The 22,152-nt window shown below is 41.9% G+C and overlaps 29 non-coding genes and 1 pseudogene across 29 annotated transcripts; 29 read left to right on the forward strand and 1 right to left on the reverse strand.

Annotated features, from left to right (window-relative positions):
- Nucleotides 1-159: 159 nt before the first annotated feature.
- Nucleotides 160-278, forward strand: LOC112759679 (5S ribosomal RNA). The gene has a single exon (XR_003180286.1). It is a non-coding gene; the product is annotated as a 5S ribosomal RNA (ribosomal RNA).
- Nucleotides 279-456: 178 nt separating this feature from the next.
- LOC112759404 (5S ribosomal RNA) lies at nt 457-575 on the forward strand. The gene has a single exon (XR_003180161.1). It is a non-coding gene; the product is annotated as a 5S ribosomal RNA (ribosomal RNA).
- Nucleotides 576-754: 179 nt separating this feature from the next.
- LOC112759243 (5S ribosomal RNA) lies at nt 755-873 on the forward strand. Its single transcript, XR_003180022.1, has one exon. It is a non-coding gene; the product is annotated as a 5S ribosomal RNA (ribosomal RNA).
- A 157-nt stretch (nt 874-1,030) lies between these two features.
- LOC112759212 (5S ribosomal RNA) lies at nt 1,031-1,149 on the forward strand. Its single transcript, XR_003179991.1, has one exon. It is a non-coding gene; the product is annotated as a 5S ribosomal RNA (ribosomal RNA).
- A 3,359-nt stretch (nt 1,150-4,508) lies between these two features.
- LOC112760108 (small nucleolar RNA R71) lies at nt 4,509-4,612 on the reverse strand. Its single transcript, XR_003180561.1, has one exon. It is a non-coding gene; the product is annotated as a small nucleolar RNA R71 (small nucleolar RNA).
- Nucleotides 4,613-10,709: 6,097 nt separating this feature from the next.
- LOC112762193 (5S ribosomal RNA) lies at nt 10,710-10,828 on the forward strand. The gene has a single exon (XR_003182541.1). It is a non-coding gene; the product is annotated as a 5S ribosomal RNA (ribosomal RNA).
- Nucleotides 10,829-11,010: 182 nt separating this feature from the next.
- Nucleotides 11,011-11,129, forward strand: LOC112760035 (5S ribosomal RNA). The gene has a single exon (XR_003180493.1). It is a non-coding gene; the product is annotated as a 5S ribosomal RNA (ribosomal RNA).
- A 177-nt stretch (nt 11,130-11,306) lies between these two features.
- Nucleotides 11,307-11,425, forward strand: LOC112761960 (5S ribosomal RNA). The gene has a single exon (XR_003182326.1). It is a non-coding gene; the product is annotated as a 5S ribosomal RNA (ribosomal RNA).
- A 178-nt stretch (nt 11,426-11,603) lies between these two features.
- On the forward strand, nt 11,604-11,722 carry LOC112761615 (5S ribosomal RNA). The gene has a single exon (XR_003182003.1). It is a non-coding gene; the product is annotated as a 5S ribosomal RNA (ribosomal RNA).
- Nucleotides 11,723-11,910: 188 nt separating this feature from the next.
- LOC112761345 (5S ribosomal RNA) lies at nt 11,911-12,029 on the forward strand. The gene has a single exon (XR_003181745.1). It is a non-coding gene; the product is annotated as a 5S ribosomal RNA (ribosomal RNA).
- A 177-nt stretch (nt 12,030-12,206) lies between these two features.
- Nucleotides 12,207-12,325, forward strand: LOC112759447 (5S ribosomal RNA). Its single transcript, XR_003180197.1, has one exon. It is a non-coding gene; the product is annotated as a 5S ribosomal RNA (ribosomal RNA).
- Nucleotides 12,326-12,505: 180 nt separating this feature from the next.
- LOC112762306 (5S ribosomal RNA) lies at nt 12,506-12,624 on the forward strand. Its single transcript, XR_003182646.1, has one exon. It is a non-coding gene; the product is annotated as a 5S ribosomal RNA (ribosomal RNA).
- A 182-nt stretch (nt 12,625-12,806) lies between these two features.
- Nucleotides 12,807-12,924, forward strand: LOC112762295 (5S ribosomal RNA). The gene has a single exon (XR_003182635.1). It is a non-coding gene; the product is annotated as a 5S ribosomal RNA (ribosomal RNA).
- Nucleotides 12,925-13,031: 107 nt separating this feature from the next.
- Nucleotides 13,032-13,150, forward strand: LOC112760725 (5S ribosomal RNA). Its single transcript, XR_003181152.1, has one exon. It is a non-coding gene; the product is annotated as a 5S ribosomal RNA (ribosomal RNA).
- Nucleotides 13,151-13,328: 178 nt separating this feature from the next.
- On the forward strand, nt 13,329-13,447 carry LOC112761626 (5S ribosomal RNA). The gene has a single exon (XR_003182014.1). It is a non-coding gene; the product is annotated as a 5S ribosomal RNA (ribosomal RNA).
- Nucleotides 13,448-13,637: 190 nt separating this feature from the next.
- On the forward strand, nt 13,638-13,756 carry LOC112761357 (5S ribosomal RNA). The gene has a single exon (XR_003181756.1). It is a non-coding gene; the product is annotated as a 5S ribosomal RNA (ribosomal RNA).
- A 177-nt stretch (nt 13,757-13,933) lies between these two features.
- LOC112759256 (5S ribosomal RNA) lies at nt 13,934-14,052 on the forward strand. The gene has a single exon (XR_003180035.1). It is a non-coding gene; the product is annotated as a 5S ribosomal RNA (ribosomal RNA).
- A 180-nt stretch (nt 14,053-14,232) lies between these two features.
- LOC112762307 (5S ribosomal RNA) lies at nt 14,233-14,351 on the forward strand. Its single transcript, XR_003182647.1, has one exon. It is a non-coding gene; the product is annotated as a 5S ribosomal RNA (ribosomal RNA).
- Nucleotides 14,352-14,532: 181 nt separating this feature from the next.
- Nucleotides 14,533-14,651, forward strand: LOC112760048 (5S ribosomal RNA). The gene has a single exon (XR_003180505.1). It is a non-coding gene; the product is annotated as a 5S ribosomal RNA (ribosomal RNA).
- Nucleotides 14,652-14,828: 177 nt separating this feature from the next.
- LOC112761746 (5S ribosomal RNA) lies at nt 14,829-14,947 on the forward strand. Its single transcript, XR_003182125.1, has one exon. It is a non-coding gene; the product is annotated as a 5S ribosomal RNA (ribosomal RNA).
- A 179-nt stretch (nt 14,948-15,126) lies between these two features.
- On the forward strand, nt 15,127-15,245 carry LOC112760973 (5S ribosomal RNA). Its single transcript, XR_003181385.1, has one exon. It is a non-coding gene; the product is annotated as a 5S ribosomal RNA (ribosomal RNA).
- Nucleotides 15,246-15,442: 197 nt separating this feature from the next.
- LOC112761194 (5S ribosomal RNA) lies at nt 15,443-15,561 on the forward strand. The gene has a single exon (XR_003181601.1). It is a non-coding gene; the product is annotated as a 5S ribosomal RNA (ribosomal RNA).
- A 4,303-nt stretch (nt 15,562-19,864) lies between these two features.
- On the forward strand, nt 19,865-19,983 carry LOC112762136 (5S ribosomal RNA). Its single transcript, XR_003182488.1, has one exon. It is a non-coding gene; the product is annotated as a 5S ribosomal RNA (ribosomal RNA).
- A 199-nt stretch (nt 19,984-20,182) lies between these two features.
- LOC112762251 (5S ribosomal RNA) lies at nt 20,183-20,301 on the forward strand. Its single transcript, XR_003182596.1, has one exon. It is a non-coding gene; the product is annotated as a 5S ribosomal RNA (ribosomal RNA).
- Nucleotides 20,302-20,481: 180 nt separating this feature from the next.
- Nucleotides 20,482-20,600, forward strand: LOC112762276 (5S ribosomal RNA). Its single transcript, XR_003182618.1, has one exon. It is a non-coding gene; the product is annotated as a 5S ribosomal RNA (ribosomal RNA).
- Nucleotides 20,601-20,779: 179 nt separating this feature from the next.
- Nucleotides 20,780-20,898, forward strand: LOC112761917 (5S ribosomal RNA). The gene has a single exon (XR_003182287.1). It is a non-coding gene; the product is annotated as a 5S ribosomal RNA (ribosomal RNA).
- A 198-nt stretch (nt 20,899-21,096) lies between these two features.
- Nucleotides 21,097-21,215, forward strand: LOC112761138 (5S ribosomal RNA). The gene has a single exon (XR_003181547.1). It is a non-coding gene; the product is annotated as a 5S ribosomal RNA (ribosomal RNA).
- A 189-nt stretch (nt 21,216-21,404) lies between these two features.
- Nucleotides 21,405-21,517, forward strand: LOC112759463 (5S ribosomal RNA; annotated as a pseudogene).
- A 179-nt stretch (nt 21,518-21,696) lies between these two features.
- Nucleotides 21,697-21,815, forward strand: LOC112760059 (5S ribosomal RNA). Its single transcript, XR_003180516.1, has one exon. It is a non-coding gene; the product is annotated as a 5S ribosomal RNA (ribosomal RNA).
- Nucleotides 21,816-21,994: 179 nt separating this feature from the next.
- Nucleotides 21,995-22,113, forward strand: LOC112762106 (5S ribosomal RNA). The gene has a single exon (XR_003182460.1). It is a non-coding gene; the product is annotated as a 5S ribosomal RNA (ribosomal RNA).
- Nucleotides 22,114-22,152: the final 39 nt, after the last annotated feature.

The raw sequence follows: 22,152 nt of genomic DNA on the forward strand, positions 1-22,152 counted from the left end.
CCGTCGTTCCTTAAACGACGCTATCTTGAATAGTTTAGCTAAAGCGAGCCTCAATGACCTGATTTTCGGCAAGCTCGCACGGGCCCCGCAGGGATTCGCAGCTCGACTTACCCTACGTCGCGAGACATGCTTATGATAATTGTGTGCGCATACTTTAACAGGTGCGATCATACCAGCACTAATGCACCGGATCCCATTAGAACTCCGCAGTTAAGCGTGCTTGGGCGAGAGTAGTACTCGGATGGGTGACCTCCTGGGAAGTCCTCGTGTTGCACCTTTTTTTTTACGTCGTGCTTACCCTCGCTCTTTAAACGACGCTATCTTGAATAGTTTAGCTATAGCGAGCCTCAATGACCTAATTTTCGGCAACCTCGCACAGGCCCCGCAGGGATTCGCAGCTCGACTTACCCTACGTCGTGAGAGATGCCTATGATAATTATGTGCGCAAACTTTAATAGGTGCGATCATACAAGAACTAATGCACCGGATCCTATCAGAACTCCGCAGTTAAGCGTGCTTGGGCGAGAGTAGTACTAGGATGGGTGACCTCCTGTGAAGTCCTTGTGTTGAACCTTTTTTTTTTACGTCGTGCTTACCCTCGTTCTTTAAACGACGCTAACTTGAATAGTTTAGCTAAAGCAAGCCTCAATGACCTGATTTTCGGCAAGCTCGCACTGGCCCCGCAAGGATTCGCAGCTCGACTTACCCTACGTCGCGAGAGATGCTTATGATAATTATGTGCGCATACTTTAATAGGTACGATCATACCAGCACTAATTTACCGGATCCCATCAGAACTCCGCAGTTAAGCGTCCTTGGGCGAGAGTAGTACTAGCATGGGTGACCTCTTGGGAAGTTCTCGTGCTGCACCTCTCTCTCTCTTTTTTTTTTTTTATCTTGAATAGTTTAGCTTAAGCGAGCCTCAATGACCTGATTTTCGGCAAGCTCGCCCGGGCCCGCAGGGATTCGCAGCTCGACTTACCCTACGTCGCGAGACATGCTTATGATAATTGTGTGCGCATACTTTAATAGGTGCGATCATACCAGCACTAATGCACCAGATCCCATCAGAACTCCGCAGTTAAGCTTGCTTGCGCGAGAGTAGTACTAGGATGGGTGACCTCCTGGGATGTCCTCGTGTTGCACCTTTTTTTTTACGTCGTTCTTACCCTCGTTCTTCAAACGACACTATCTTGAATAGTTTAGCTAAAGCGAGCCTCAATTACCTGATTTTTGGCAAGCTCGCACGGGCCCCGCAGGGATTCGCAGCTCGACTTACCCTACGTCGCGAGACATGCTTATGATAATTATGTGCGCTGATGCCAAGGCATCATAGGCTAGTTTCACTAGCATTTTTCTGTTAGTTTTAGTTGTTTTATGCATTTTCTTGAGCTTAAAGTAACCAAAAATGGTTAAATGAAGAACAAAGTAATGAACCATCCAAACAATATGATTTCGATGCAAATTCCATGAGTTTTAGTTATATTACTTAAATGCTATGAATGAAAGATTTCTCATGAAATTTTGCAAGACTTTGATGCAATTGTTTGGATGATTTCAGGGAAGAAGAGGCTAAGCAAGGAAGCAACAAAATCAATAAAGGAAGCTTGAATATCACATGTGGAGTTTAAGTTCCAGTTTAAGCCTAAACTGGAGCTTAAACGCCAAAATCATGAAGAATAAGAAATGCTGGGATTGAAGTTTAACCTCCAGTTTGACCTCAAACTGGAGGTTAAACGCCAGAATGAAAAGCCTCACTTAAGGAGCATTCCACGTTTAACCTCCAGTTTGACCTCAAACTGGAGGTTAAACGCCAGAATGAGTATGCCACCCAGGGAGGAGTTCCACGTTTAACCTCCAGTTTGACCTCAAACTGGAGGTTAAACGCCAGAACCAGGAAGAGTACCAGGGGCCATTCCACGTTTAAGCTCCAGTTTGACTCAAACTGGAGCTTAAACGTGTTCGATAGTTTTTTCACTCCAGGGTTGCTCTCTCCATCTCCACGTTTAACCTCCAGTTTGACCCCAAACTGGAGGTTAAACGTGTTCGACACCTCCAGGGCCACCATTCCAAGCTTCCACGTTTAACCTCCAGTTTGACCTCAAACTGGAGGTTAAACGTGTTCGACCTCCAGGGCTGCCCTTCCTATCTCCACGTTTAAGCTTCAGTTTAACCTTAAACTGAAGCTTAAACGTGTTCGACTACATGACTCTCCAGGGCTACCTTCTTCCATTTCCACGTTTAAGCTTCAGTTTAACCTTAACTGAAGCTTAAACGTGCTTCTACAAATGGCATCACTGGAAGTGTCTGGCGTTTAAGTTGCAGTTTAAGCTTAAACTACAACTTAAACGCCACTCTTGAAAAAAGGTTTCTGGGCCAAAAATATTGTGATTTAAGTTAGTCTTTGAGCACAATTATTAACTTAAACTTACTTTGGTATGAAACCCAATTGAATATCATGGTTTATGGGATTGGGCCTGAGGGATTGATGAGTTTGAAATCTCATTTATTGAGTCATGTGCCATTATTTGATTATCACTAAGTTGGCTCAATAAATGTTACAGGATTTGGATCAACAACCTCATCAAGATTATGGATCATAAACCCAAGACAAAAGGAAAGCAAGGAGAGGCCTCAAAGCCCAAGAAGCACAACTGAAGCTCAATATAGAAAGTGTATAAATAGGATAGAAGTTAAGTTAGGGGGGACTTTTACTTTCACTTTTAGCTAGTTTCTTTTTCTTTGTAATTGAATTCAGAGCTATGATTCACTAAACCCCCTTTCATTGGGTTAGGGAGCTCTATTGTAATTCAATGAATCAATAATAGTTTATCTTCTTCTTCAATCTTTTCTCTTGAATTTTGTTAGAAAGCTTCTCGATCTAATTCCATTGAGTAGTTGTCTTGGGAAAGAGACTACTCATACTTGGAATCCTTCGGAGCCTTGGGAAAGGAATGGAGGATTCATGCTAGAGAAGCTTTCTCACAGTGGATTGGATTGGGGTTTGGATGGATATTGTGACATGTAATCCTACCAAATTGTGGTTCATGAAATTGTGTGGTATAATCAGTGATCAAGCATCATCTCTTCTTATGAACATTTAAACCAAGGGATTGGGAATTTGTTTGTTTTTAGAGAGCATTGGTGAGCCAAGGAATTGGGATCCAATCATATAAGATTGCCAAGCAAAATTCAATGAATGCATTGGTTGAGGAAGAGATTTACATGTTTTGATTCGGAGATTTCAATATCTCCTAAACCCAATGAACTCCCCATTTCTGATTTCCACTTTCTCTTTACATTCTGCAATTCAATTCTTGCAATCATCCCCATTCCCTTTTAATTTCAGCAATTTACATTCTGCTCTTTAATTCATGCAATTTAAGATTCAGCCATTTAATTTTCTTGTCATTTACTTTTCCCGCCAATTTTACATTCCGCAATTCTCATCTCAATTCTTGATTCCGCTCAACTAGAACACACTTCTAATCCGAATTGCTCACTCAACCAATCCTTGTGGGATTCGACCTCACTCTATTGTGAGTTTTTACTTGACGACGATAACCGGTGCACTTGCCGGAAGGAATTTTGCCGATCGTGCAATTTCCTAAATCGTAGCATAACATGTTTATGCGCATCAAGTTTATGGCGCCGTTGCCGGGGATTGGTTTTCGATTGACAATTCTCAAATTGGAAGCTAACTAGATTGAGCAATTTTCTCTTGCTTTGTTAATTCTGTTCTAAATACTTGTTGAATTTTAATTTCTGCACTTGGTTACATGCTTTCTTTCTTTATGCCTTTAAATTCATGCAACTAACTCACTGACTCACTAACTGTTTGAATTAATTCCTCAATTGAGCTGACCATACTCTTCCATTAACCAAGAGTATTTTACCTGTTTGTGTTTGAGCTGTGTTCTTGTATGACAGGTAGGAGAGGAGAGACATCAACTCCTCCATATACCGAACCGGAAAGGACCCTTCATAGACTTAGAAGGGAAGCAAGAGGGAAGAGAGTAGTGGGAGAAGAGGAATCTGAAGGAGAATCTGAGGACAATTTTGAGGAAGCTCTAGATCTCAACATGGATAGAGAAGTTCACAACCATGAGAGAGCTGATGGAAACAATGCCATTCCTGAGAGGAGGGTTCTTAGTTCATACATAAACCCAACCTCTGGGAATTGTGGTAGTAGCATCCAGAAACCACCCATTCAGGCCAACAATTTTGAGCTCAAGCCACAGCTAATATCATTGGTGGAAAATCATTGTTCCTTTGGAGGAAGTGCTAATGAAGACCCAAACCAACATCTCACAAAATTCCTGAGAATTTGTGACACTGTGAAGTCCAATGGAGTCCAGGAAGATGCCTATAAACTGCTCTTGTTCCCATTTTCACTTAGGGACAAGGCAGCTAAGTGGCTGGAATCATTCCCAAGGGGGAGTCTAACCACATGGGATGAGGTGGAAGGCAAGTTTCTGGCACGTTTCTACCCTCCACAAAAGGTCAATAGGCTTCGATCTGAGGTCCAGACTTTTAGACAACAAGATGGTGAAACTCTCTACGAGGCATGGGAGAGATTCAAGGACTTGACAAGGAAATGCCCACCAAACATGTTCCATGATTGGGTGCAATTGCACATCTTCTATGATGGGCTCTCTTATGAATCAAGGAAGGCTGTAGACCATTCATCAGGAGGTTCATTGAACAAGAAAAAGACCGTGGAAGAAGCCATTGAAGTGATCGAGACAGTGGCTGAGAATGAGTACTACTATGCATCAGAAAGGCACAACACTAAGGGAGTCATGGAGCTGAACCATGTTGATACAATTCTAGCCCAAAACAAGGTGTTTGCCAAGCAACTAGCAGAGCTTACCAGGCAATTAGAAACAAAGCAAGTGGCTGCAATACACACACAAGATCAAGAGGAAGTAGGCATTGAAGGAGGTGATTGGGATGAGGTTAACTATGTGGGAAACCAACAAAGGCAATCATATGATCCACACTCCAACACTTACAACCCAGGCTGGAGAAACCACCCAAACTTTGGGTGGGGAAACCAACAAACCCAACCACAAAACCACAAACCTTACAACCACAACCAACAAAACAATTCCACATACCAAAACTCCAACCAAAGATCATACCAAGCCACACAAAACACTTACCCCCAATCATCATATCATGGCCAAAATAATCAACATACCCAACCTAATCCGAACCAACAATTTCAAGATCAATTAAACCGGATGGAAGGAATGATGGCAACCATGAGCCAAGACATAATTGAATTGAAGAGCTTCAGGGATGATGTGAGAACTACCTTAAGAAACCATGGTGAAAAACTCAAAAGGTTGGAATCTCAAGTAGGAGAGCTATCTCAACAGGCACCCAAATCAACTGCAGTGTTCCCTAGTGACACAGAAAAGAATCCTAAGGGGGAACAAAAGAGAGTAAGATGGGAAGAGTGCAAGGCCATCACCATATTGAAGGAAGTCTCAGAAGAAGAAGGAATCAGGTCCTCACAGCAGGAACCAGAAATCTTGAAAGAAGATGTGGAAGAAGTTAAGCAGGAAAGTGGAACTGAGCAAGCCAAGGATCTGCAAAAAGGCATGATGGAAGTATACCAACCAAAAGCACCATTTCCTGAGAGGTTAGGAGGAGGTGAAAAAAGGAAAACCTATTCAAGGTTTCTAGAGACATTTAATTCTCTGCATGTCAATATTCCCTTTCTTGAGATTCTTCATCAAATGCCCACACACATCAAGTATTTAAAGGAATTGTTAAGCAAGAAAAGAGTTTTGAAGGGAGGACAAACGGTAACAATGAACAAAGAATGCAGTGCTCTCATCAAGAAGGACACACTCTCTAAGAAAACGGACCCAGGAAGTTTTCATATCCCTTGCATCATAGGGGAAACAAAAATTGACAGAGGATTCTGTGATCTAGGAGCTAGCATAAATGTGATGCCTCTAACTCTTATGAAGAGGCTACAACTGAACGAGGTGAGATCCACTGATGTAATCATACAACTGGCTGACAAAACTCAGAAGCAAGCTGAAGGGGTAGTTGAAAATGTGCTGGTGAAAGTAGGAGATTATTATTTCCCCACAGACTTTGTCATTGTGGACATGGAGGAAAGCTATTTACACCCTATCATTCTGGGCAGACCATTTCTAGCCACTACTAGAGCGCTCATAGATGTAGAACAAGGAGAACTAATTCTGAGAATACATGATGAACAGCTCATTTTCAAAGTCTTCAAACCTGCATCTGAGCCTGAACCAGAATCTGAAAAGCCTAAAGATGAGAGTAGCCATCCGTGTTTGGAGGAAAGTAATCCAGCAGCTGAGACTCTAAAACAGTCATTGGAAGGCAAACAAGAGTTGCAAGAGTTAGAGCCACAAGAATCAGTGGAAACAGATCAGAAGGATCCTCCTGACATAAAGGTCAATGAAGAAATCCTCAAGAGAAAGGGAAGAGTGATAGGGAGATTGCCAAGAGGATGGAGAAACAAGAAAATTCCCACTGAAGGTTTTTCTCCGGGAGATAAAGTGATCTCAAGTCATTATCTGCCAATCCCACCTGGCCTCAAGACCATTCCTTCCCAGCTCCCTCAAGTGTTCACAATCAAGAAAGTTCTTTCTATGGAACATTTAGAGGTCATGAATGAATCAAGAGGGGACGTTTTCATAGTGAGAGGAGAGGACGTCAAGCACTACAATCCACCCTAACAAGGGACAACCGTCAAGCTAATGACGTTAAACAAGCGCTTGTTGGGAGGCAACCCAACCTGAGGTAATACCTTTTTGCTGTTTCTTTTATTTGTTTCAATAAAAGGGGTAAAGTAGTTTCTGTGCATTGCAAAGAATTAAGTTTGGTGTTTCACACCAAACAATGAATTCATGGATCCATAAGTCAAAGGGGAATGTGTGACTCTAAGTTTGGTGTTCCACCATAAAGATCAACTGAACACAACAACCTTTGAATTATGTGAAAGGAACAACTATTCTAAGCAGTCACAGAAATGCTTTAAACCCTTAGTAGCAACATCATTCCAAGATAACTCAAGGATTCAAAGAACACAGAGAAGTAAGTGGGAGACTAAGTTTGGTGTTCACACACCAACTTAAGAATCCGATACTTACCCACACATAGTTGAGCTAACCACTTAAGTGCTTGAGGAGCAAGCAACTTCATTACTCTTTGCAGGAAAGGAAACAAGAACCTTAAAGCATGAAGCAACATTTAGGAAGAAGAAGGAGAAATCAAAGTGTTTCCTGACAACAAAGAGAAAACAAGGAATTTCACAAGGTGGTATTATTCCTTGATAATTCTTTAAAAAGGTTAAACAAAAGCATGCGTGTTCTGGTTTAAACTGTAAATGTTGACTCTTTCTGGAATGTGTAGTTTTTTTTTTTTTTTTGTTAATTGCTTTGAATAAAGTGAATGCTTAGATGTTTGGATATAACTTCACCTTCTTAAACAAGTGCCTGCCATGCTTGTTCTGTTTCCAAAAAAATAAAAGAAAAGCTTGAACAAAAGTAACTTGGCTAAATTAGTGACAAATCAAGTAGAATTAAGTGGTGGTATGCATGCTTGAGTGTTTAGTCACATCACTAAAATTAGAGTGTAGAATTATCATTTTTTATGTAGAAGTAAAAATTGTCTATGGATCTTGATGAATAAATGTCTTTGGCCATGAAAAAGAAAGAAAAAGGAAAAGAAAAAGCCACGGAAAAAGGCAACCAAAAAGCAAAAAAAAATTGAGAAAATAAGCTAGGCACCAATGGTTTGAACTTCTGAGACAAATGCCTGTGGTGTTTATGTATTAAGGATATGCTTGGATGAATAGGTTCTGAGGAGTGTTTCAACACTTGGTAACTTGGGTTAACTAACCCGGGATTATCAACCAAAAGTCCATTATCAAGAGCAACCTCAATACAAAACATTTAGTCACACAAAGAGGTGCTGGGCACCAATGTCTCAAGAAGAAATGTGAACTAAAATGCCTAAAGTGGATATGTGTAGTGCACTGATAAGAAAAAGAAAATGCCAAAGGCTTGTGCAACACATGACACTAAGCAAACAAGGAGCAAAAGAAGCTCTAAGAAAAAGAAAAGAAAAACAAAAGAGAAGTGCCAAAGACATAAGAATAACAGGAGGCCATAGCAATTTTTGACGGATGCAATGAAAAAGTGATAATCCTACCTGATAAGTATGAAAAAGTGATGCTGCAACTTTCTGCATAGAACCCTTCTGATCAACTTCAAATGCTTGCTAATATAGCCAATGTAATTACTTTCTGTTCATACTTTCTTCTCAAATAACTCAGGACTTGCTTAGGGACAAGCAAGTATTAAGTTTGGTGTTGTGATGCCAAGGCATCATAGGCTAGTTTCACTAGCATTTTTCTGTTAGTTTTAGTTGTTTTATGCATTTTCTTGAGCTTAAAGTAACCAAAAATGGTTAAATGAAGAACAAAGTAATGAACCATCCAAACAATATGATTTCGATGCAAATTCCATGAGTTTTAGTTATATTACTTAAATGCTATGAATGAAAGATTTCTCATGAAATTTTGCAAGACTTTGATGCAATTGTTTGGATGATTTCAGGGAAGAAGAGGCTAAGCAAGGAAGCAACAAAATCAATAAAGGAAGCTTGAATATCACATGTGGAGTTTAAGTTCCAGTTTAAGCCTAAACTGGAGCTTAAACGCCAAAATCATGAAGAATAAGAAATGCTGGGATTGAAGTTTAACCTCCAGTTTGACCTCAAACTGGAGGTTAAACGCCAGAATGAAAAGCCTCACTTAAGGAGCATTCCACGTTTAACCTCCAGTTTGACCTCAAACTGGAGGTTAAACGCCAGAATGAGTATGCCACCCAGGGAGGAGTTCCACGTTTAACCTCCAGTTTGACCTCAAACTGGAGGTTAAACGCCAGAACCAGGAAGAGTACCAGGGGCCATTCCACGTTTAAGCTCCAGTTTGACTCAAACTGGAGCTTAAACGTGTTCGATAGTTTTTTCACTCCAGGGTTGCTCTCTCCATCTCCACGTTTAACCTCCAGTTTGACCCCAAACTGGAGGTTAAACGTGTTCGACACCTCCAGGGCCACCATTCCAAGCTTCCACGTTTAACCTCCAGTTTGACCTCAAACTGGAGGTTAAACGTGTTCGACCTCCAGGGCTGCCCTTCCTATCTCCACGTTTAAGCTTCAGTTTAACCTTAAACTGAAGCTTAAACGTGTTCGACTACATGACTCTCCAGGGCTACCTTCTTCCATTTCCACGTTTAAGCTTCAGTTTAACCTTAACTGAAGCTTAAACGTGCTTCTACAAATGGCATCACTGGAAGTGTCTGGCGTTTAAGTTGCAGTTTAAGCTTAAACTACAACTTAAACGCCACTCTTGAAAAAAGGTTTCTGGGCCAAAAATATTGTGATTTAAGTTAGTCTTTGAGCACAATTATTAACTTAAACTTACTTTGGTATGAAACCCAATTGAATATCATGGTTTATGGGATTGGGCCTGAGGGATTGATGAGTTTGAAATCTCATTTATTGAGTCATGTGCCATTATTTGATTATCACTAAGTTGGCTCAATAAATGTTACAGGATTTGGATCAACAACCTCATCAAGATTATGGATCATAAACCCAAGACAAAAGGAAAGCAAGGAGAGGCCTCAAAGCCCAAGAAGCACAACTGAAGCTCAATATAGAAAGTGTATAAATAGGATAGAAGTTAAGTTAGGGGGGACTTTTACTTTCACTTTTAGCTAGTTTCTTTTTCTTTGTAATTGAATTCAGAGCTATGATTCACTAAACCCCCTTTCATTGGGTTAGGGAGCTCTATTGTAATTCAATGAATCAATAATAGTTTATCTTCTTCTTCAATCTTTTCTCTTGAATTTTGTTAGAAAGCTTCTCGATCTAATTCCATTGAGTAGTTGTCTTGGGAAAGAGACTACTCATACTTGGAATCCTTCGGAGCCTTGGGAAAGGAATGGAGGATTCATGCTAGAGAAGCTTTCTCACAGTGGATTGGATTGGGGTTTGGATGGATATTGTGACATGTAATCCTACCAAATTGTGGTTCATGAAATTGTGTGGTATAATCAGTGATCAAGCATCATCTCTTCTTATGAACATTTAAACCAAGGGATTGGGAATTTGTTTGTTTTTAGAGAGCATTGGTGAGCCAAGGAATTGGGATCCAATCATATAAGATTGCCAAGCAAAATTCAATGAATGCATTGGTTGAGGAAGAGATTTACATGTTTTGATTCGGAGATTTCAATATCTCCTAAACCCAATGAACTCCCCATTTCTGATTTCCACTTTCTCTTTACATTCTGCAATTCAATTCTTGCAATCATCCCCATTCCCTTTTAATTTCAGCAATTTACATTCTGCTCTTTAATTCATGCAATTTAAGATTCAGCCATTTAATTTTCTTGTCATTTACTTTTCCCGCCAATTTTACATTCCGCAATTCTCATCTCAATTCTTGATTCCGCTCAACTAGAACACACTTCTAATCCGAATTGCTCACTCAACCAATCCTTGTGGGATTCGACCTCACTCTATTGTGAGTTTTTACTTGACGACGATAACCGGTGCACTTGCCGGAAGGAATTTTGCCGATCGTGCAATTTCCTAAATCGTAGCATAACATGTTTATGCGCATCATGCGCATACTTTAATAGGTGTGATCATACCAGCATTAATGCACCGGATCCCATCAGAACTCTGTAGTTAAGCGTGCTTCGGCGAGAGTAGTACTAGGATGGGTGACCTCCTGGGAAGTCCTCGTGTTACAGCTTTTTTTTTTCTTACGTCGTGCTTACCCTCGTTCTTTAAACGACGCTATCTTGAATAGTTTAACTAAAGCAAGCCTCAATTACCTGATTTTCGGCAAGCTCGCACGGGCCCCGCAGGGATTCGCAGCTCGACTAACCCTACGTCGCGAGACATACTTATGATAATTGTGTGCGCATACTTTAACATGTGTGATCATACCAGCACTAATGCACCGGATCCCATCAGAACTCCACAGTTAAGCGTGCTTGGGCGAGAGTAGTACTAGGATGGGTGACCTCCTGGGAAGTCCTCGTGTTGCACCTTTTTTTTTACGTCGTGCTTACTCTCGTTCTTTAAACGACGCTATCTTGAATAGTTTAGCTAAAGCGAGCCTCAATGACCTGATTTTCGGGAAGCTCGCACGGGCCCGCAGGGATTCGCAGCTCGACTTACCCTACGTCGCGAGAGATGCTTATGATAATTATGTGCGCAAACTTTAATAGGTGCGATCATACCAGCACTAATGCATCGGATCCTATCAGAACTCCGCAGTTAAGCGTGCTTGGGCGAGAGTAGTACTAGGATGGGTGACCTCCTGGGAAGTCCTTGTGTTACACCTTTTTTTTTACGTCGTGCTTACCCTCGTTCTTTAAACGACGCTATCTTGAATAGTTTAGCTAAAGCAAGCCTCAACGACCTGATTTTTGGCACGCTCGCACGGGCCCCGCAGGGATTCGCAGCTCGACTTACCCTACATCGCGAGAGATGCTTATGATAATTATGTGCGAATACTTTAATAGGTGCGATCATACCAGCACTAATGTACCGGATCCCATAAGAACTTCGCAGTTAAGCGTGCATGGGCGAGAGTAGTACTAGGATGGGTGACCTCTTGGGAAGTTCTCGTGCTGCACCTCTCTCTCTTTTTTTTTTTTACGTCGTGCTTTCCCTCGTTCCTTAAATGACGCTATCTTGAATAGTTTAGCTAAAGCATCCCTCAATGACCTGATTTTCAGCAAGCTCGCCCGGGCCCGCAGGGATTCGCAGCTCGACTTACCCTACGTCGCAAGACATGCTTATGATAATTGTGTGCGCATACATTAACAGGTGCGATCATACCAGCACTAATGCACCGGATCCCATCAGAACTCCGTAGTTAAGCTTGCTTGCGCGAGAGTAGTACTAGGATGGGTGACCTCCTGGGAAGTCCTCGTGTTGCACCTTTTTTTTTACGTCGTTCTTACCTTCGTTCTTTAAACGACTCTATCTTGAATAGTTTAGCTTAAGCGAGCCTCAATGACCTGATTTTCGGCAAGCTCGCCCGGGCCCGCAGGGATTCGCAGCTCGACTTACCCTACGTCGCGAGACATGCTTATGATAATTGTGTGCGCATACTTTAACAGGTGCGATCATACCAGCACTAATGCAGCAGATCCCATTAGAACTCCGCAGTTAAGCTTGCTTGCGCGAGAGTAGTACTAGGATGGGTGACCTCCTGGGATGTCCTCGTGTTGCACCTTTTTTTTTTTACGTCCTTCTTACCCTCGTTCTTTAAACGACACTATCTTGAATAGTTTAGCTAAAGCGACCCTCAATTACCTGATTTTTGGCAAGCTCGCACAGGCCCCGCAGGGATTCGCAGCTCGACTTACCCTACGTCGCGAGACATGCTTATGATAATTATGTGCGCATACTTTAATAGGTGTGATCATACCAGCATTAATGCACCGGATCCCATCAGAACTCTGTAGTTAAGCGTGCTTCGGCGAGAGTTGTACTAGGATGGGTGACCTCCTGGGAAGTCCTCGTGTTACAGCTTTTTTTTTTCTTACGTCGTGCTTACCCTCGTTCTTTAAACGACGCTATCTTGAATAGTTTAGCTAAAGCAAGCCTCAATTACCTGATTTTCGACAAGCTCGCACGGGCCCCGCAGGGATTCGCAGCTCGACTTACCCTACGTCGCGAGACATACTAATGATAATTGTGTGCGCATACTTTAACATGTGTGATCATACCAGCACTAATGCACCGGATCCATCAGAACTCCACAGTTAAGCGTGCTTGGGCGAGAGTAGTACTAGGATGGTTGACCTCCTGGGAAGTCCTCGTGTTGCACCTTTTTTTTTACGATTTTCGGGAAGCTCGCACGGGCCCGCAGGGATTCGCAGCTCGACTTACCCTACGTCGCGAGAGATGCTTATGATAATTATGTGCGCAAACTTTAATAGGTGCGATCATACCAGCACTAATGCACCGGATCCTATCAGAACTCCGCAGTTAAGCGTGCTTGGGCGAGAGTAGTACTAGGATGGGTGACCTCCTGGGAAGTCCTTGTGTTACACCTTTTTTTTTACGTCGTGCTTACCCTCGTTCTTTAAACGACGCTATCTTGAATAGTTTAGCTAAAGCAAGCCTCAACGACCTGATTTTTGGCACGCTCGCACGGGCCCCGCAGGGATTCGCAGCTCGACTTACCCTACATCGCGAGAGATGCTTATGATAATTATGTGCGAATACTTTAATAGGTGCGATCATACCAGCACTAATGTACCGGATCCCATAAGAACTTCGCAGTTAAGCGTGCATGGGCGAGAGTAGTACTAGGATGGGTGACCTCTTGGGAAGTTCTCGTGCTGCACCTCTCTCTCTTTTTTTTTTTTTTACGTCGTGCTTTCCCTCGTTCGTTAAATGACGCTATCTTGAATAGTTTAGCTAAAGCATCCTTCAATGACCTGATTTTTGGCAAGCTCGCCCGGGCCCGCAGGGATTCGCAGCTCGACTTACCCTACGTCGCAAGACATGCTTATGATAATTGTGTGCGCATACATTAACAGGTGCGATCATACCAGCACTAATGCACCGGATCCCATCAGAACTCCGTAGTTAAGCTTGCTTGCGCGAGAGTAGTACTAGGATGGGTGACCTCCTGGGAAGTCCTCGTGTTGCACCTTTTTTTTTACGTCGTTCTTACCTTCGTTCTTTAAACGACTCTATCTTGAATAGTTTAGCTTAAGCGAGCCTCAATGACCTGATTTTTGGCAAGCTCGCCCGGGCCCGCAGGGATTCGCAGCTCGACTTACCCTACGTCGCGAGACATGCTTATGATAATTGTGTGCGCATACTTTAACAGGTGCGATCATACCAGCACTAATGCACCAGATCCCATTAGAACTCCGCAGTTAAGCTTGCTTGCGCGAGAGTAGTACTAGGATGGGTGACCTCCTGGGATGTCCTCGTGTTGCACCTTTTTTTTTTTACGTCCTTCTTACCCTCGTTCTTTAAACGACACTATCTTGAATAGTTTAGCTAAAGCAACCCTCAATTACCTGATTTTTGGCAAGCTCGCACAGGCCCCGCAGGGATTCGCAGCTCGACTTACCCTACGTCGCGAGACATGCTTATGATAATTATGTGCGCATACTTTAATAGGTGTGATCATACCAGCATTAATGCACCGGATCCCATCAGAACTCTGTAGTTAAGCGTGCTTCGGCGAGAGTTGTACTAGGATGGGTGACCTCCTGGGAAGTCCTCGTGTTACAGCTTTTTTTTTCTTACGTCGTGCTTACCCTCGTTCTTTAAACGACGCTATCTTGAATAGTTTAGCTAAAGCAAGCCTCAATTACCTGATTTTCGGCAAGCTCGCACGGGCCCCGCAGGGATTCGCAGCTCGACTTACCCTACGTCGCGAGACATACTTATGATAATTGTGTGCGCATACTTTAACATGTGTGATCATACCAGCACTAATGCACCGGATCCCATCAGAACTCCACAGTTAAGCGTGCTTGGGCGAGAGTAGTACTAGGATGGGTGACCTCCTGGGAAGTCCTCGTGTTGCACCTTTTTTTTTACGTCGTGCTTACTCTCGTTCTTTAAACGACGCTATCTTGAATAGTTTAGCTAAAGCGGGCCTCAATGACCTGATTTTCGGGAAGCTCGCACGGGCCCGCAGGGATTCGCAGCTCGACTTACCCTACGTCGCGAGAGATGCTTATGATAATTATGTGCGCAAACTTTAATAGGTGCGATCATACCAGCACTAATGCACCAGATCCTATCAGAACTCCGCAGTTAAGCGTGCTTGGGTGAGAGTAGTACTAGGATGGGTGACCTCCTGGGAATTCCTTGTGTTGCACCTTTTTTTTTTACGTCGTGCTTACCCTCGTTCTTTAAACAACGCTATCTTGAATAGTTTAGCTAAAGCAAGCCTCAACGACCTGATTTTCGGCACGCTCGCACGGGCCCCGCAGGGATTCGCAGCTCGACTTACCCTACATCGCGAGAGATGCTTATGATAATTATGTGCGAATACTTTAATAGGTGCGATCATACCAGCACTAATGTACCGGATCCCATAAGAACTTCGCAGTTAAGCGTGCTTGGGCGAGAGTAGTACTAGGATGGGTGACCTCTTGGGAAGTTCTCGTGCTGCACCTCTCTCTCTTTTTTTTTTTTTTTTTTTTTACGTCGTGCTTACCCTCGTTCCTTAAACGACGCTATCTTGAATAGTTTAGCTAAAGCAACCCTCAATGACCTGATTTTCGGCAAGCTCGCCCGGGCCCGCAGGGATTCGCAGCTCGACTTACCCTACGTCGCGAGACATGCTTATGATAATTGTGTGCGGATACATTAATAGGTGCGATCATACCAGCACTAATGCACCGGATCCCATCAGAACTCCGCAGTTAAGCTTGCTTGCGCGAGAGTAGTACTAGGATGGGTGACCTCCTGGGAAGTCCTCGTGTTGCACCTTTTTTTTTACGTCGTTCTTACCTTCGTTCTTTAAACGACTCTATCTTGAATAGTTTAGCTAAAGCGAGCCTCAATTACCTGATTTTCGGCAAGCTCGCACGGGCCCCGCAGGGATTTGCAGCTCGACTTACCCTACGTCGCGAGATATGCTTATGACAATTATGTGCGCATACTTTAATAGGTGTGATCATACCAGCACTAATGCACCGGATCCCATCAGAACTCTGCATTTAACCGTGCTTGGGCGAGAGTAGTACTAGGATGGGTGTAACGACCCAATTTTCAATATGTTTAGATCATACCGGAAACTGAGCGCTACCAATTTGTCTTCCTAATTATTCTCTATTATTTATCATATGAGCCTGATTCGTTGTTAAACGCGTAGTTAATTTGCGTGGTGTATTTTTTTTGAAAACGTTTGGATTATTAGACAGAATCATTTATAATCAATTCACAAGTAATAACAGATAAAACAGTTATAAACAACCACACATAAATACATCACAAGTAGTTGACAACATTCGGTGATTCAGCCTTTATTAGAGTATAGACCTTTAGTTAGAACACCCCTAGATATAGCTAGATAATATCTATATACATGTATATACATACAACATCCCAGGTCCTGACCTGTTCAAGAGGTCTCTAAGCTGGCACCTAGGCTAGCCTAGACTCTATACTCACATAGTCCCTCTAAACTACTAAAGCGAGGGAAAGTACGTTCTAGGTCTTCAAAACTCAAGTCAGGTGGAACGTCAACAAAAGATAGAACATCATCTGCTACTCCTCTGCACGATCAGACTTTTCCACAGGACGTCTCTCTGGTACCTCATGAAGTAGCCACACAATAGGAATCTCGTACACAGGATTTAGGTTAAAGTGCGCATACGAACGGGGTGCAGACGTTGGCTGGTCTCACAGTATATACATATAATCAGAGAACGATATTCACCCTAGACTCAGAAGACTATCTAGAGCAGAATCCTCTTCTTGCGAACGGTCATCAGCGAACTATGGTAAGGTACTCTTACTTCCATCTGAAGGGGGAAGGGATGGAGAAGGGGTAAGAATTGGGGAGTTCTTAGTAGGGCCGGGGTTATTAGTTACGTTCATTTATTTGGGGTCGATTAGTAGACCAATAACATAATATAGCGAAGCAGTAAACAGAAGATAAAGATAGAAAGAGAAAGTAGAGACAACAGAAAGCAGAACACAAACAAAAGAATACAAGAAAATAAAGCACAGAAATAGCATACGAGCAGACAAACATTAAGAAGTAGATCACACACAGAAAGGAATGCAACAGAGAATGATGCGCAGACAAGAATGATGCATGTCTAGCCCTAGCACAGGCCATGAGCTCATGTGTCGGTTGGCTGCCCGCAATCCCGACATTTATCCGGTCACGAGTAATCCCGATTTCCCGAATACGATTTTCCGTTCCTAAATAAATGCACATATAATAATAGCCGCTCATTTGAGACAGCCTCTGCTTACTGCAGGAAAATATATATATACTCTGCTCTGCTCTGGGGAAGCGGAAAATAGCTGTAGATAACTTAGTTTCCCTACAGAAGCTCTGGGTTGCATTAAGCAACTAATATATATTAAATATAGCTCTGGGTTGCATCAAGCAACTAATATATATATAAATATAGCTCTGGGTTGCATCAAGCAACTAATATATATATATATATATAAATATAGCTCTGGGTTGCATTAAGCAACTAATATATATATATATATAGCTCTTTATATTATATTACTCTTCTCTTTATATCTCTTTACTCTGTTCTGGTTTCTCTTTTCTTTGTATCTCTTTACTCTGTTTTAATTACTCTGTTCTCTGTATCTCTTTTCTCTTCTCTAATTACTCTTTTCATCTGTATCTATATTACTCTTTTTCTCTTTATCTCTTTACTTTACTCTGGTTACTCTATTTTCTGTGTTTCTCTACTCTACTCTGATTTCTCTGCTTAACGTATGTATTTAAAGTTTATGTAAATTTCGGTATGAATAGTTCGCCTGTCCCAAGTATAGGTTCATTAAGTCTATACTGAAATAGTTTAACTTTTCATATAATACCTAACCCTAGTCGCAACTCAAGGACTAACTATGTTGCCCTAGTTCGTTCACTAATTTCTGTTTATTTTTCTGTTATTAAAACCTTACAGACTTTTCTTTAGTTTTTATCTTTTCTTCAACCTTTTATCTTTCTTTTATCTTTGCCTTACTAATATGTTCTTACCACTCCCTAAGTGTTTTATGAAGGTAATTATGAGATTCTGTGCTTAAAGTTGTCTTTCTAAAGTTTTTACAGAAAACTGCCTTTTCCGCATTATTTTATTATTTTTATTAAAATATTATTTTTAATTAAATATTATTATTTAATATTTTATTATTTTATTATTAAATTTTCGAAAATCAACTTTACTTTAACCTTTAACCTTTAAAATTCACTTTTTACCACCCGTAACTTTTAATATTTCTACTTTTACCACCCTAACTTTTTGAAATTACAAAATAACCCCCCAAACACCAAAATATTTACTTCCTTGCCCTTTTATGGATCAAAAAGGTGTTCTTCATTGTTCTTCACCACACTCAAAGTGTTCTTCGTGTTCTTCATAAATTCTTCAGATTCTTTCTCTGTTTTTACCCGTTTTTCAATCTTTTCAGCAACCGATTTTTACCAAAATTCAAAATAAATTCCCAGCCACTAAAACCCCATCTTTTCTACATGATTTTAACACAAATTGAACCCCAATTCAGAGCCTAGGGTTTCGTTTTCCAGCTGCTCCAAGAACATGAACTTTAAAGCTTAAATTTCATCAAATTTCATCAAAATTTCACCAAATTTTCACCAAGAATCAATCATATATGCAACCAATTTTTAGCACAGCCAAATCATACAACATTCACACAACTCAAACACAAATAATCAAGATTAATTTCGTGATACCCTACCTGGTTTTGCTGCTCCTAATTCGGTTAAACTTTCAGGTGGTCCTTAAGCACTTTTTCCTCCTAAATCACATCAAGAACAACTTTAAATCCAAAAACTCTCAACTGACCAAATCTCACTCAGTATGTTAGGAAGAGATATCTCACCTTATACTTGCTGGAAATTCACGTTTCTTGGCCCTCAAGTCAAGTTAAGCATGATTCCTAAGGAAGAACATCAAGAAAACACATGTTTTGCATGGTTTTCCTTGAAAACCGAATTGAAATGTGAGGGAGACAGCCATCTCACCTTATTTCCATCCTTGATAAGTTAAATGGTTATGTAGAGGAAGAAGAGAGGATCATTTTGGTGAAATCGGAGTTTTGGTTTGAGTTTTAGTTCAGAAGAAATCAAGTTTTGAAGATTAAGTGTTCATGAAAGTTTCTCTCTTTTCTCTCTTGTTATTTTCGGCCAAAATGATGAAATGAGACAGCCTTGGAGGTCTTGGGGGGTAAGGTGAGTTGTGATTGGTTGGCTTGGAGGTGGATTAAAATAATATTAAAATATCTCTGGTGTACGACTACTAAAACTAGGTGTACCGGAACACTCGTAAAAACATCTCTAAAAATTATTTTCTGAGCTACTAGCATAAATGACACTAGTAACATATTTATTATGAGAATAGAACATGTATAATGAGGCCTTAGCATTGCTAAATTCATCAGAGAGTGCTGGTGCTAAGCTACACCAGTAAACCGTAAACCCGGTTAAACCGATTTTCTGTTTATAACAAAAACAGACCAGGTAACCTTATAATATCATTCAAGCATTTTATAATACTAATATAATGATAATATTATACTATCATCTCTCTCCTCTCATGAATCGAGTCCGGTTCATCAAACAGAGACTATTTACGAAAATTAGAATCAAAACTGCCAACCGATACGGTTCAAAAACTAGGTTCTTCGCGATTGCATTATCGAGCTTGACTCAAAGGAGGTTCTAGCTTAAGGATGACATAATGATAATGAGGATTAAGATGCTTGATGATATAGCAGAGGTGTTCCCTTTACTGATCTTCCGGAGAAATCCGTACTTTTAGAAAAGATCTCATGTACTCGAAAATCAGGGTTGTTACAATGGGTGACCTTCTGGGAAGTCCTGGTGTTGCACCTTTTTTTTTTTAACGTCGTGCTTACCCTCGTTCTTTAAACGACGCTATCTTGAATAGTTTAGCTAAAGCAAGAATCAATGACCTGATTTTCGGCACGCTCGCACGGGCCCCACAGGGATTCGCAGCTCGACTTACCCTACGTCGCGAGAGATGCTTATGATAATTATGTGCGAATACTTTAATAGGTGCGATCATACCAGCACTAATGTACTGGATCCCATCAGAACTTCGTAGTTAAGCGTGCTTGGGCGAGAGTAGTACTAGGATGGGTGACCTCTTGGGAAGTTCTCGTGCTACACCTCTCTCTCTCTCTCTCTCTTTTTTTTTTCTTACATCATGCTTACCCTCGTTCCTTAAACGACGCTATCTTGAATAGTTTAGCTAAAGCGAGCCTCAATGACCTAATTTTCGGCAAGCTCGCCTGGGCCCGTATGGATTCACAGCTCGACTTACCCTACGTCGCGAGACATGCTTATGATAATTGTGTGCGCATACTTTAACAGGTGCGATCATACCAGCACTAATGCACCGGATCCCATCAGAACTCCGCAGTTAAGCTTGCTTGCGCGAGAGTAGTACTAGGATGGGTGACCTTCTGGGAAGTCCTCATGTTGCACCTTTTTTTTTTTACGTCGTTCTTACCTTCGTTCTTTAAACGACTCTATCTTGAATAGTTTAGCTAAAGCAGGCGTCAATTACCTGATTTTCGGCAAGCTCGCACGGGCCCCGCAAGGATTTGCAGCTCGACTTACCCTACATCGCGAGACATGCTTATGACAATTATGTGCGCATATTTTAATAGGTGTGATCATACCAGCACTAATGCACCGGATCCCATCAGAACTCTGCATTTAACCGTGCTTGGGCGAGAGTAGTACTAGGATGGGTGACCTTCTGGGAAGTCCTGGTGTCGCACCTTTTTTTTTAACGTCGTGCTTACCCTCGTTCTTTAAACGGCACTATCTTGAATAGTTTAGCTAAAGCGAGCCTCAATGACCTGATTTTCGGCAAGCTCGCACGGGCCACGCAGGGATTCGCAGCTCGACTTACCCTACATCGCGAGACATGCTTATGATAATTGTGTGCGCATACTTTAACAGGTGCGATCATACCAGCACTAATGCACCGGATCCCATCAGAACTCCGCAGTTAAGCGTGCTTGGGCGAGAGTAGTACTAGGATGGGTGACCTCCTGGGAAGTCCTCGTATTGCACCTTTTTCTTTTTTATTTTTTTATTTTTTTTACGTCGTGCTTACTCTCGTTCTTTAAACGACGCTATCTTGAATAGTTTAGCTAGAGCGAGCCTCAATGACCTGATTTTTGGCAATCTCGCACGGGCGCCGCAGGGATTCGCAGCTCGACTTACCCTACGTTGCAAGACATGCTTATGACAATTATTTTCGCATACTTTGATAGGTGCAATTATACCAATACTAATGCACCGGATCCCATCAGAACTCCGCAGTTAAGCGTGCTTGGGCGAGAGTAGTACTAGGATGGGTGACCTCCTAGGAAGTCCTCGTGTTGCACCTCTTATTTTTTTTTTTATTTACGTCGTGCTTACCCTCGTTCTTTAAACGACGCTATCTTGAATAGTTTAGCTAAAGCGAGCCTCAATTACCTGATTTTCAGCAAGCTCGCACGATCCCCGCAGGGATTCGCAGCTCGACTTACCCTATGTCGCGAGACATGCTTATGATAATTGTGTGCGCATAATTTAACAGGTGCGATCATACCAGTGCTAACTCACCGGATCCCATCAGAACTCCGTAGTTAAGCGTGCTTGGGCGAGAGTAGTACTAGGATAGGTGACGGAAGTCCTCGTGTTGCACCTTTTTTTTTTACGTCGTGCTTACCCTCGTTCTTTAAACGACGGTATCTTGAATAGTTTAGCTAAAGCGAGCCTCAATTACCTGATTTTCGGCAAGCTCGCACGGGCCCCGCAGGGATTCACAGCTTGACTTACCCTACGTCGCGAGACATACTTATGATAATTGTGTGCGCATACTTTAACAGGTGTGATCATACCAGCACTAATGCACCGGATCCCATCTGAACTCCGCAGTTAAGTATGCTTGGGCGAGAGTAGTACTAGGATGGGTGACCTCCTGGGAAGTCCTCGTGTTGCACCTTTTTTTTTTACGTCGTGCTTACTCTCGTTCTTTAAACGACGCTATCTTGAATAGTTTAGCTAGAGCGAGCCTCAATGACCTGATTTTCGGCAATCTCGCACGGGCGCCGCAGGGATTCGCAGCTCGACTTACCCTACGTTGCAAGACATGCTTATGACAATTATTTTCGCATACTTTGATAGGTGCAATTATACCAACATTAATGCACCGGATCCCATCAGAACTCCACAGTTAAGCGTGCTTGGGCGAGAGTAGTACTAGGATGGGTGACCTCCTAGGAAGTCCTCGTGTTGCACCTCTTATTTTTTTTTTTTATTTACGTCGTGCTTACCCTCGTT

Source organism: Arachis hypogaea, chromosome 16 (assembly GCF_003086295.3).
Source record: "Arachis hypogaea cultivar Tifrunner chromosome 16, arahy.Tifrunner.gnm2.J5K5, whole genome shotgun sequence".
NCBI lineage: Eukaryota > Viridiplantae > Streptophyta > Magnoliopsida > Fabales > Fabaceae > Arachis > Arachis hypogaea.